General features: G+C 48.4%; 1 long non-coding RNA gene across 1 annotated transcript; it reads right to left on the reverse strand.

Moving 5' to 3' along the window:
• Positions 1–5,440: 5,440 nt before the first annotated feature.
• LOC105545057 lies at positions 5,441–11,540 on the reverse strand. Its single transcript, XR_001006861.1, has 2 exons — positions 11,285–11,540; positions 5,441–7,349 (listed from the first exon to the last, which is right to left on the reverse strand). It is a non-coding gene; the product is annotated as an uncharacterized LOC105545057 (long non-coding RNA).
• Positions 11,541–11,958: the final 418 nt, after the last annotated feature.

Below are 11,958 nucleotides of genomic sequence, written 5' to 3' on the forward strand. Positions count from 1 at the left end.
CGAGCCTCCCATTAAATTCCCTTTCTGCCTGGGCCCCTCCAAGAGGGTTTCTGCTGCTTTGACCAGGAACCCAGCTGCCCAAGCAGCCCCTTCAAGCTGCCACACCAGGACGCTCTGGCCTCAGCTCCCTCATCTGGTTGACTGGGGGCCCCACAGGACCAAGCAGTTTCGCAGTGGGTTGGTCCTGACGTGGATTTGACAACTTGGGTAAAGAAGTGACTGTGAGTAACGTGACTCCCTTTTCATGAGAAAAACCCATAAATGCAAATGCAGCAGCAGAATTCAGTGGTTGAAAAGTGGAGTTGGATGTCCTAAGACTCAGACTCTCCTCCTGGCTCCTCATTTGGTTTAAGAAGGAAGAACAAGGTCTTGGCACCCACAATGGCCCAGGTTCCAACCCTCGGTCTGCCCCCAGCCAGCTGTGTGAGCTCAGGTGACTGGGTTAACCTCTCTGAGCTCGGCTTCCCTACCTGCATCACGGGAAGGACAACATTATCCCTGCATAGGGACCAATGATAATGCATGGACGTCATACCCAGCACCCAGCAGAGACTTGTAAACTGCAGAGACTTTTCATATCCATAAGTCATGGTGCCTTCTAGGAAGCGGGCAGTTACTCACCATTCTGCAGTCTGTCTTAACTGAAACTTCCTGCAAGAGGCAGCCCAGGGAACACTTCTACCAAAGGCACCCTGGCATTAGGTCAGGGGCTGCCTCTGCCTCCTTCCCGTCCTAGGGAACCTGCTGGATGAGCTCAGAGAAGCGTTGCCTCCCAAGCACTAATCACAGAGCTTCCCCCACAGCACACCCAGCACTGCAGTCTCTGTGCCCCTCACCACCCTGGGGTGAAGCTTCAGCTTAATCCCTTCCAGCCTTCAAAGTCTGAAGCACTAATCACAGAGCTTCTCCCACAGCACACCCAGTGCTCCCAGCACTGCAGCCTTTGTGCTTCTCACTGCCCTGGGGTGAAGCTTCAGCCCAATCCCTTCCAGTTATCCAAGTCCGATTGACGGATGACATCCTCAGCTGGCTGACATCTGCCCGGTCTCCTCTACTGGGCAGAGGAGGACATAGATTTTCTAGGCTCAACTCTTGGAATTCTGATTTAATGGATCTGAGGTGGGGCAGGACATCTGAATTTCATCAAGCACCAATCCGCCTCAACCCCGATGCACAGTCTCCAACCAAACCATTGGCTTCTCAGTGTCTCTCAGACTCCAGCCTCAGCTTGCCACCTTGATGACAGGGATGCTTTAGGTAGTCTTAGCTATCCTTTTACTTGGTTATGCCCTAAGCCAGGGGCCCTTACTCTGGCTGTTTATTAATGTATAAATGTACAATGTATACAATCCCACAGCCAGGTTCCTCTGTGGATGAGAGGAGTTTTGCTCTTGTCGCCTAGGCTGGAGTGCAATGGCACAATCTCATCTCACTGCAACCTCCACCTCCCGGGTTCAAGCGATTCTCCTGCCCTCAGCCTCCCAAGGAACTGGGATTACAGACACCCGCCACCATGTCTGGCAAATTTTTGGGTTTTTTTTTCTTTTTTTAGTTGAGATGGGGTTACACCAAGTTGGCCAGAATGGTCTCGAACTCCTGACCTCAGGTGATCTACCTGCGTCAGCCTCCCAAAGTGTTGGGATTACAGGTGTAAGCCACCGCGCCTGGCAGAGAGAATTTTTTTTAAAAGCCCTTTGGGCAGTTGCAAGGTGTGGCGCTGTTTAAAGTAATCACTATCTTAAGTAATGATATGCATGAAATCTAACAGTAAAATATATACATAAAAACACATGCATATATATGAATACCCAAAACATGTTCATGTCTATCAAAGGGAACAAAGTTTCCATTAGACAGGGGGATAAGTTTTTCTGTGAACCTATTGTAAAGCTCCTCTAAATACAAAAACAAAAACGTGCTCATTCACAACCAACCAAAAGTCATCCTGGCTTTTGTGTTTTGAGAAACTCTAACCTAGATGCTAAGGCCTTTCCCATCTTTCTGGTCCAAATCCAGGAAATGACGGGATTCTTCCTATCAAGACCCTCTTATGTTCTAGACCCCACCAGGCCGCTTTGCATGTGTGATGGCATGGCGCCTGAGAGCAGCCCTCAGCAGAGGTCATGATCAGCCCCAAAACTAAGAAGTTAGCTGCAGAGAACTCAACCTCAGATGCATGCCTCTGCTTTCTATCATGTCAGGAGCAGAAAAGTGAGTGGCCCTGCCTTTTAGGGGGCTTAGACTGAGGAGCTGGGATTCCATTTGTGTTACTGGTTTGTAACATCAGCTAAGCAGAGGCCTTCCAAAGGACTGGCACCAGGGACCAAGAGTGCTCGGATGAGCACGTCACTCTGCAGACAGTCCAGATTTAGCACTCTCACCCATGCCATTCCCTCCCTCTGATTTCTTCCAACATTAGACACATAGGGATAAAGTTTCACTCATATAAGAGAAGCCCAGCTTTAGTAATCAGCACTGTAATGATCAGAGTTTTCATTATTCAATTGTTTGCATGGCCAACAGACTGGCCCATGACCTTTCATTCCTGGCAAAGCCTAATTGCATGAAAGCGCCACACAGTTTGAAAACAGGCTGCATTATTTACTGATCCAATCTAATTGGCTTGCAATTCCCAGACCAGCTTTAGATCAATGAGATGCATTGTGTGTTCTCCCGCGTGAGTAAGGAGGCCTCTCTGCTCCTGGGCAGCCCAAGACAGCTCTGTAGTCAGAAGATGAGTCTTTGATGGGCTTCCAAAGCATCATCTTAATGGGCACAGTAGGATGCTAGAGGGCATCCCCCAAATCTATTTTATTCTTAAACAGAAAAGAGTGAATGTTTCTGATTATGAAGTTCTGGAAAGTTAGTCCTAGCCAGGAAGGGGCAGGAGGATTCCTGTTGCAGAACTCCCACCTTGTGGAAATCGGGAAACGAGACTCAGAGTGAAGCGGCTGGTTAGCAGAGCTGGAGAAGAATGTGCCATGTCCTGAGACTGACTCCATTCTCAATCCTGAGCACTGTAAATACTGTGGCGATTAAGATTTAGCCACTGTCCCCTGGGAATGCACTGGGAATGAGGGTCACCAAGAGGTCACAGGCATAAAAAGAACATTCCCGCATATTGTTATTTGTGCCTATTGTTATTTGTGCTCTGACAGAGGCAAAACAGGGTGCTGGAAAGGAGGCAGCATGTTTGTTTTAGCTTCACTCATTCATGCATTCACTTATTCATTTGATGGTGTATATTGAGCACCTACCTTGTGTCAGGCCCATCCTATTCTAGGCATTATGGACCCAGAGCCAACAAGGTGGGAAAAGTCCCACCTCCAGCTCCTCACACCAAGTGGGGCATCAGACTAATGAAACACACACTTAAATTGATGTTCAGGTACCATTATGGCAAACTCTAGAAAGTGGTGTAAGGTGATGGGAGAGGCAATATTCGGAAATTCTGATGTGATGGGAAGAGTGGGGACTAATTGGACACGTGTAGATGTGGGATTGTGGGTTGGGTGGGGTCCAGGCAGAAGGAGCAGCAAGGGCCAGGGCTGGAAAGAGCTTGTGTGTGAGGGTTTGAGAGACTGGTGTGGTGGGCTTGTCAAGGCCTGCCTTGTGACGAGGTTAGGGATGTGGGACTGCAGCCTAAGAGCCATGGGAAATCTAGATGGTCTCCATATTTGGGCAAAGGGTTTGGAGGATGATCAGAGGAGCTCTTTACAAAGATTTCTGTGGTAGCTGTGGGCTGCTGGGCTGTCAGGGTTGGGGAGAATGGGGGAATGGTGACAAAGTGGAAGCAAGGAGACCCAATTTGGCCCACATAAAAGATGATGCTTATACCAGGTCAAGGCTACTAATAGTAAACTAATCCAAGGATCACAGGAGACAAGCCATGCCAAGTTCTTCGTGCACACGGTCCCTGGCCATGGTCGACAGGGGACCTGTGTAGCTACTGTCATTACCCAGCCCATGCAGCTCTCACACCCTGCTGGACAGGTGATGCTTATCCTCTTTCAAAACTCTCCAGGAAGTATCTTGTGGGAAGATAGTGAACTTTGGCTTCAATGGCATGGTGAGGCTGCAGTTCTGATGACCTAGCCATGACCTCGGGCAAGTTATGTAATGAAGCTGAGTCACCAATTCTTTTTTTATAAAGAAAAATTTGAGTCTCTCTTTGCAGGTCGAGTGCTGCAATTGAAAAGATGCACGTAAAGTCGGGCACTGCTGAGCTGTTCACTAAACCTTAGTCCTCCCCAAAACCCCACCTATGCGCAGTCTCCTCCCTCATCCCTTTCACATGCTGAGGAGTCTCTGAGGGTCTAACTCAATTTCCTCCTTTTGTCCAGGGCTCCATGAAAATCAGATTTCTGCTCTTAATGACATTATCACTCGCTCGAGTGTGTTATGTGGGATTGTGTTACAGGAAAGAGCTAAGGTTGTTTGTCTTGCAACAGATGGCATAAGTAAGTTAGAGCTTCGGTATGTCACCCCCACTGTCTATCAGCCCGGCTGCTTCCCACCTTCCTGTCTCCGCTGGAGGCTCGTCTATCTACTCCCAGACGGCTTCCTTCTGACTCAGATGGCTTCCTGGCAGCCGAAGCAGGAATCTAGAACACCCTCTTCCACCGGCTCTGCTTCTGCGAACACGCTCACCCCTCAAAACTTAGCCTCAGTCTTGCCTTTTCCAAGGAATCTTCAATATCTACCCAGAAATCTTCCGGATGAGGAACCGTGTTTTATAAGCACTGGACTAAGATATCCCCGCCTGGCTTCCTCTGAGCATCCGGCCCGCTTAAAATATGTATGTTGGACAAGCAGCTGTGTTGCTGAAGCCTTGCTCCATGTCTAAGGGGCAGACTTCCGTGTTAGTTACCCCAATACAGCCACTCTCTGTTTCAGTGAGCAAGCTCTCTGCACTCGCCCGCTTACCCAGTCACTCAGCAACACCTGCAGCTGCCTGGCCGACCTGGGTAGGGCTGGCGACGCTGAGGTGGGAAACGGGTCTGGCTGTGCTTGTGGGCTGTCATCCCGGTGGTGGTGTCTGAAATCCAGCGCGAGGGCCGCCAAAACTGTTCCCTTGAAGAACCACATGGACCCTGTGTCCTTAAGCCCCAGGACCCATGTCATCCCAAGCCCTTCCTCCCCGCAGAGATTTCCGCCCTTTTCAAGGGCTTCCCCCGCCCGCCCCTTTTCCCCTACTCTGTCCCTGGGGATGTTTTTCTCTTACGGACTCTCTCCCCTTGGCAGCACCCCAACACTCACCAATCTACCCTGATCTGAGCCAGTCCTGACATACACACCACAGAACATCCCCTACTGGATCGGCTTCCTACATCCCCTTGGGGGAATCAAAAGAAGAAAAGTAACAGATCTGGAAAGCTATTACTATTTCATGACTCAAAAGAAATAAGAAAAGTATGGAGTCAAACTGAAGCATACATGCAATACATATTTTTCCAGGTTTTCATCATTTCATTAATTAAACCCTGTACATGAGCACACACACACACGGAGCTGATGGACACAGAGACATGCTCTCAAGCCCTCCTGTGACCCCGCACTTGTCGGCCAGGAATGTCCTGGCACACCTGCAGCTTCGGGGTCCCTTGGGGGAGCAGCATGGAATCAGCTTCCGGCAAAGCCAAGGCCACAGCGGCGGGGTTTGCCTTCGGAGATGGTGAGAGGGACCGTGGCCAGAGCTCTCACTTGGCATTTTGTGTGCCTTCATTCTTACAGCCCTTGTCTTCATACCAGGGCAGTTGGAGCCTGTTGTGAGCAGTGCAGGACCCAGGCCCAGGCTCCCTGAGTTCCGATCCTGTCTCCTCCCCTTGTTCACTGTGACATGAGGCAAATCCCTTTCCCTCATGGGGCTTCTGTGGCCTCTTCTGTAAACAGGTCTACAGACAATGATGCCAGCCTCATAGGAGTGTTATGAGGATTGAAGCAGTAGGTACACAGTTACTAGAACAGCATCTGGCACTAGAAATGTTTGATCATCTGTGGGGGAATCAAGGCTCAGAGAGGTGAAGCTACTAGCCCAAAGTCACACAGCAAGAAAGAAGCAGGATGACACGTGAGCCAAGCCCCTCTGCCACACTAGCTCTGGAGGCCATTGGCTCTCAGGTGATGGGTTTTCTTTGTACCTGGACATGGGGGTCAGGAAAGCTCCAGTGTAGCTGCTGACTTTTGACCTGAAGGAATCCAGGATATCTCGGGCAGGGAGTCCACCATCAGTCTCAGCAAAAACACTGCTAATCAACCAATCCATCGCTGATGTCTGAAATGATCTGGTGCAGGATGTTTCACCCTCTCTGCTTTTGTCGAGTTGGCCCCCTCCTGGTAGAACACTGCCAGTCCGCAGGTTTCCGAGGGGGAAGTCCTGGCAGTACTGAGAGTTGACCTGCTAAGCTGCATCCTAGGCACCCAGGCTGGGCTCGGGCTGCTGTGTCACCAAAATCCCTGGTCTTTGTACCGTTGGGTACAAAGAACACTTCTCAACAGAAGCAGAGCGAAGTCCTCTTTCCCTTGATGATGCCCTTGGCCTGGTGCCAGGCCTTCTGTTCACTCTCAGATCAGGGATGCTCCGTCCTCTTGCGGGATGTAAGATGTTCGGGAGCTCATCCCAGGCCACCCACAGGCGTCCCAGCTCCCCTCAATGCTGGTTGCTTGGCGCTGAGCCATAACTGAACCATTCCAGCCTTCACCTTCTGCATCTCTAGGGTGGAATAAGGGCAATGAATCCCACCTCAGGGGCTGGCTGGAGGGATGCCTGCTGGATCCTGGGTGTGATGGTTAATTTCAGGTGCCTGAATTAAAGAATCCCTAGAGAGTTGGTCAAGCCTCACTTTGGGGTGTGTCTGTGAGGGTTTTTCTGGAGGAGACTGGTGTGGGAGTCTGTGGACTGAAGGGGGCAGATCTGCCCTCCAGGGGGGCAGGCACCATCCAATTGACTGTGGTCTGGATCAAACAAAATGGGCAGAAAAAAAAGGCAGGTTTTTTTGTTTGTTTGTTTGTTTGTTTGTTTGTTTTCTCTCTCCTGGAGCCAGGATACTCTTCTTCTCCTGTTCTTGAACATCAGAACTCCAAGCTCCCTGACCTTTGGACTTCAGGACTCGCACCAGTGCCCCACCCACTGCTCTGGTTCTCAGGCCTTTGGCATCAGACTGAGAATTACCATTGGCTTTCCTGGTGCTGAGGCTTCTGGATTTGGACTGAGCCGTGCTGCCAGCATCCCAGGGTCTCCAGCTTGCAGATGGCCTGTCATGGGACTTCTCAGCCTCCATAATCATGTGAGCCAATTCCCATAATAAATCCCATCAATCCATCCATCTAGCTAGTTAGCTGTCCATGTCCTGTGTATATAGATAGATTATAACACATATTCTGTCTCCCTGGAGAACCCTGACTAAACTACACTTGAGAAGGCCCAGTTCCACCCCTTTGGGCTTGGGTTCCATCACTTGCAAATTGTGTGACCCCGTACACATTTCCTTAAACCTGAGCCTCAGTTTCCTCATTTGTGAAATTGACCAAGAAAAGGATAACTAAGTCACAGACTTTGAAAAGTGGTAGTGTACCAAATGTCTGATCACAGTGCTGAAAGCACTTATCACAGAGTAAAATCCAACCAATCCATAAGCCCATCGCTCTTTCATAACACTGTGGCTGTGCTACTATTGGGTGTTTATGCTACACACACAATTCCTTGTGGTGGTTTCAATATTTTCTTCATCCTTTGTTGTCCTGCTTTTTCCAGTTTCCATTCCAGTGTACTTTTCCTCAACATTAGCATCATTTTAGGTGGCTGTTTAACATTCTATCTGTTACTCGGCCATATTTCATTTAACCAGTTGGTCATTTGGGTTGTCTCCCTTTTTCCAATACTACACACAGCTCTGTAGTGAGCACATATGGGTAAATCATTCTTCCATCATCCGGATTCTATCCTTAGCATAGCTTTCGAGAAATGGAATTATGGTATCAAAAGGCAATGCACAGAAACAACAGGCAGTGCACACTTTTAAGTCTCTTGATGTGTATTGATCTTTCATGTTCCAAAAAGGAGTCTAGTCTGGGATTTCTACCCTGGTAAGTATCAGGAGGCTGCGTGGCCCACTGCTCCCCCTTGGGCTTGCTAAGGAACAACCGGATCCTCTAGACTTAATTCTTCCCACTCTCGAATCCTGCGGTACTCTCTTGTTTAGAAATACTGCCTGTCTTTGAGTCACTCACTCATTTATTTACTCATTCAATGCTTAATTCCCAATCCTCGCCTTACTCAGCCTTCTTTCTTTTTAACTTGAAGTGTGACTTATGTGCCATAAAATGCACTCACTTTAAGAGTACCCTCATAGCAGTATGCAACCATGATGGCAATCTAATTTTGGAGTGTTGCCATCATCTCAAAATGAGACCTCAGCCCCTGGCAACCACTGATCTATGTTCTGCCTCTCTAGATTATGGACTTGCCTTTTCTGAACATTTCATAAAAATGGGATCATATGGTATATGACTTTTTGTATCTGGCTTCTCTCACTTAGTGTCACATTTTTGATGTTCATCCTGTCACATTAGCCTTCTTTTGGGCAAATCTTTTTCCCCTGGCCTCCTTGACACAGTGCTCTTTCCATTTTCTCTACTTCCTCAGTTGCTCCTCCCAGAGCTGAGACTGGGATGAAGTGACTGAGGCAGTTGCCTGGGAATCAAAATTAAAGGGAATACTGAAAACTCAGTTATCAAGATAAATAATAATTAATGCAATCGTTTAAAAAAATAAAATGAATGAAAAAAAAACTTTATCACAAACAAAATGTCAACATTTTAAATAAAGGCAGGGGCTGGGCAAAGTGGCTCACACCTGTAATCCCAGCACTGTGGGAGGCCAAGGTGGGCAGATCACTTGAGGTCAGGAGTTCAAGACCAGCCTGAGCAACATGGTGAAACCCTGTCTCTACTAAAAACACAAAAAAATTAGCCAGGCAGGTAGCGCATGCCTGTAAACTCAGCTACTCGGGAGGCTGAGGCACGAGAATCGCTTGAACCCGGGAAGCAAAGGTTGCAGTGAGCTGAGATGGTACTACTGCACTCCAGCCTGGGTGACAGAATGAGACTCAGTCTCAAAAATAAATAAATAAATAAACAAAAAAACAAATAAAACATAAAGGCAGGACCCGCAGTAGCTGTGATAAGGGGGAGGTGAGTGAGGTGACTCTGGCAAGAGGAGCGCTGACCCTGAGACAAGGTGTCCCCATCACACTATCTGGACAATGGTCCTCAGCACTCTGGGCCTCTTGATCTTGCTTTAATTTTTCTCCCTAAGACTTTCCGCATTTGTGAGTCCCTTACACAGTTTGTGTGTATTTGTGGAGTGTGTGTGAGGAGTGATGCCTTTAAAAAACTTAGTCCAGGCCAGGCGCAGTGGCTCACGCCTGTAATCCCAGCTCTTTAAGAGGCCAAGGCAGGCGGATCACTTGAGGTAAGGAGTTCAAGACCAGCCTGGCCAACATGGTGAAACCCGGTCTCCACTAAAAATACAAAAATTAGCTGGGCATGGTGGCAGGCACCTGTAATCCAAGCTACTCGGGAGACTGAGAGAGGAGAATCACTTAAACCCAGGAGGCAGAAGTTGCAGTGAGCCGAGATTGCACCACTGCACTCCAGCCTGGGTGACAGAATATGACTCTGTCTCAAAAAAAAAAAAAAAAAAAAATTAGTTCAGACAAGTGGGTATAGCCAGGCCAGGGAACAAAGTGTTCCTCTGTCGCTTGGATTCTTCCCTTAGAATAGATTTCAATCAATGGAACTACTGCATCAAATTCAAGGCACAAGAACTAAATGCAATGGATGTTTTAAAGTCATTTGATGGATCTTGATGTTTTACACCAAGGTTTTATGCAATGATGTGGAGCATGTCTGCTTCACATCCCAGGAGAGCCTCGGACAGCAAGCTAAGGATCCTGAACTTGATTCTTAGGCATGGAGGGCTTTTCGGCAAAGAGCGCCAAGGTCCCTCAATCACCATCAAACACCCATTCACACCAGAGATGGCAGCACACTAGAGCAGGTCAACATTTTTCTTAAAGGGCTAGGCGGCTAAATAGTCTCAGCTAAGCTAGCCATGAAATTTCTGTTGCTCTCACAGCTCTGCCGTTCTAGTGTAGAAGCAGCCATAGACAATGTGTAAACAGATATGCATGATTGTGTTCCAGTAAAGCTTTATTTAAAAAAGCAAGGAGCAGGCCCAGTAGGCATGTGAGTCAAAGTTGGCTACTCCTGCTCTAGAGTGTCCTTGTCAGCTCAATGAATCTCCAACTTTATGCTTGCTGCAGTAATGGGCCTGGAATGTCCCTTAACAGTTTTCAGTAAAACTGCCTTTCTCGGAGCTTTTCTCTGACAGTGTAAGTGCCACACACACTTAGCAGTGCCCAGCGGAGCACCCTCATGCACATGCAATGTGAGCCCTTTGGAAGCTGGTGGAGGGCCAGTGCGTGGAGGAGGGAATGAATGAATGTCCATCTGGGCTTAACCGTGGATGGTGCAAGGTGGGATGTGAAGGGCCAGAGGAAACTGGAAGGTATGCAAAAGCCACTTCCTACAAAACCTGCAGTTTCCCATGAAGCTACACTTCTTTTACCCCTCCTCCTCCTCCTCCTCCTCTATTCTCTATCTTCATGAACAATAACATCAAACACCTCCCTTCTGCTTATGCTAGGTGATGCCTAAACAACTTGCTTCATCCTCCTCACTGCCTTCCTTCTCCTGGATCCCCACATTCAGGGAGTTCTATCTCTGAAGATGGCTCTAACTTGGTCCCCTCCATCCCCACTGTCACTCTCCTGGTCCAAGCCCTTGTCCTCTCCCACCTGGACATCAGCCTGCTGACTGGTCTCCCCATGGCCTATCTCCACCCTCCAGTTCAATTATCTACAGCATCCCTGGAGTCATGTTTCACAAAAGCAGGCAGTATCATTGCTTCTCTGCTCCAAACCCTTAGATGGCTTTCGGTTGCTCAGTTCTAGATTAAGCCTTGACTTAAAGAAAGGAAGGGAGGAGGGAATTGCAAGCATCTGCAATGAGCACCAGTTCCAGGGCACACTGTGCCAATGACATCTCCTCTGCACTCACCTGCCCCTGGCACATGACCTGCAGACACCACTGGCTCCCAGCAGAGAGAGCTCCACTTTGCTCACACACCTTGCCCTGCTCCCGTCGCTGCCCTGGCATTCAACATTCCCCCAAACAGGAGCGCCCTTTGCCTGTTTTCTTGGCCTGATCAATTCCTACTCACATTTTAGGGTTTTCTTCCAGTTCGAATCTTCCTCTGCATCCTTCAGGAAGCATTTACATGGCCCTCTGGAGTCCAGAATGTTTAATTCCAGTGCCTGGTGCCAGTCCTAGAGCCAACACTCAGCCAACAGGAACTGACTGAATAAATGACAGTCAGCTTCTATTTGTGAGAACTTTTTTGACCAAGTTGAATTGTAATTGTTCCAGTAACTCTTCAAAATTAATCATCGGGTAATGCCAAGCAAAGAAACAGAAAGGAAGAGCACACGGCACTATGCCATTAAGTAACCCTCTTTCAAAGTGGCTGCTCACATCCCCAGGGAGAAAACTGACTTTCGATGACCTGTCGATGTAAGTGCTTTCTACATATTGTCTTGTCTACTCCTGTGATACAGAAGCTCTGCCATTCCCATTTTATATATTCAGAGAGGTCAAATAACTTGCCTGAGGTCACACAGCCAGGAACTGGAACTGGAACTGAAGTTCAGCAGCCCCCATGCCCTTGATCTTTCCCCATGCTCAGCTATCCACCAGACACAAGAGAAACTGCCGTGCAGTTGCTCTGTGTTCTCTGCATCAACCCAGTAGCAACCACAGAGTCACACTCCTTTTCTGAAGCTTAGAGGGTTTTATCTGTGGGAGCTGGGAAGTAGCTCTGGGGAACATTGGAGGTTC

Source organism: Mandrillus leucophaeus, unplaced genomic scaffold, assembly GCF_000951045.1.
Source record: "Mandrillus leucophaeus isolate KB7577 unplaced genomic scaffold, Mleu.le_1.0 Scaffold317, whole genome shotgun sequence".
Taxonomy (NCBI): Eukaryota; Metazoa; Chordata; class Mammalia; order Primates; family Cercopithecidae; genus Mandrillus; species Mandrillus leucophaeus.